This window comes from Pundamilia nyererei, unplaced genomic scaffold (genome assembly GCF_000239375.1).
Source record: "Pundamilia nyererei isolate P.nyererei 1_Seehausen unplaced genomic scaffold, PunNye1.0 scaffold00265, whole genome shotgun sequence".
NCBI classification, from domain to species: Eukaryota; Metazoa; Chordata; class Actinopteri; order Cichliformes; family Cichlidae; genus Pundamilia; species Pundamilia nyererei.
This window is the reverse complement of record NW_005187666.1, coordinates 529,134-530,772: the sequence shown is the minus strand read 5'-3', so window position 1 is coordinate 530,772 and position 1,639 is coordinate 529,134. Positions and strand designations below refer to the sequence as shown.

Below are 1,639 nucleotides of genomic sequence, written 5' to 3'. Positions count from 1 at the left end.
GCATTTCCTCCTCAGCCTTGTTCCTGCTCTGGAGAGCAGCTGGTCGTTTTTATTCCTGTCTCTCTGTAAATACTTACATTAAACATAAATATATAAAATATATTTCTGTGTGAGAATTTTAATATTATTTCAAATAAATTTTTATAATGACTAATGTCTCAGTTCTACTACACAGCAAACGTTGGCACACGACTTGACACATGTAGAATTTATTTCATATTATACTAATGACAAAATATACTAATACAGTGGGATGCAAAAGTTTGGGCAACATTGTTAATAGCCATCATTTTCCTGTATAAATCGTTGTTACAATAAAAAATGTCAGTTAAATATCATACAGGAGACACACACAGTGATATTTGAGAAGTGAAAAGAAGTTCACTGGATTTACAGAAAGTGTGCAATAATTGTTTAAACAAAATCAAGCAGGTACATAAATTTGGGCACCACAAAAAAGAAATGGAATAAATATTTAGTGTATATCAATGTGTGTGTCTCCTATATGATATATGGGGTGCCTTTGTCTGGACGTGCTTCCCACCCAGAGCTCCACAGCACAGAGGGAAGTTCCAGCGCTCCTGGAATCCCTCTGTGATGGACCGCCAGTCTTCAGTTGAAGGCACAGCCATGAAATCGTCCACTAGACAGTCCCAGATGGCCGTTGCTACCTGGGGGGTGATCTGGCTCACCGTGAACACACCAACTCGAAAACTGAACGCGACGGTCCTGAAGGAGTCCCCGGTGGCAAGGAACCTGGACAAAATTGTTTAAAATGAGTATTATGTGTCCTGCAGTTACAAAATACATTATTCAAATTCCCAAATTACAAAACATAAATCTTACATAAAACATTTTGTAATTATAAGGATAATTACATGATATATATTAGATAAAATCTAAAACAGTCTGCGGTGATTATATACAAATATTCAACTATCCCAGAATTAAACCAGGTCTAAATAAAAAGGAGTGAGTATCACTACAAAGGTTAACTCAGTGGTCCTAATGCTACAGTTTGATATCAGCAAACACCGAGCGCATACATTGATATGACACCACAGCCATGCTATCATTGCAAACACTGATAACAGCATAAATCGAATTAAATAATAAAGGACTACCGTATTAAATACTTTTGCTAACCTCAGGCAGATGGACAGGCGCTCTGCAGGTGGGATTGAGTGCCTGTAATTGGTGTCTAGGCGGGCGATTCTGGGACCGAAGCGGGAAAGCAGGTCCTCAAACTGGGCGAGGGGAAGACGGTGATATTGCTGGAATCGGCCGTCATCCAGGCGCAGCTCCTGGAGCAAATGGTGAAACTCACCAAACTGCTCACGCCTCTGGAGGACCTGATGGACCCAGGTACGGCGAGGACGTCTTTTACACCGCTGCTCTGCTCTCCACAGTACATAGAGAAGGGAGACTCTCTTCAAGCGCTAGCTCGACAGCTGCCATCTTGCAAAGATACCGTCTGGCACAACTTCCTCCCACATTCCTCCCACATTTCCGGTTCACGCGCGATGGATTTTTCTTGGACACACGTTGAGGCGCGAATGTGCGCGCGTCAAATTAGGGGCGTTTGGGGCGTTTTTGTTCGCGTCCATTGCGTTCGGTGTGAACACACCGTTAGGAGGTT

The 1,639-nt window shown here is 42.4% G+C and overlaps 1 protein-coding gene across 2 annotated transcripts in view; it reads left to right on the top strand.

Annotated features, from left to right (window-relative positions):
• Positions 1 to 1,639, top strand: part of foxk1 (forkhead box K1) — a 23,052-nt gene that overhangs the window by 5,369 nt on the left and 16,044 nt on the right. The gene's annotated exons all lie outside the window — the stretch shown is intronic.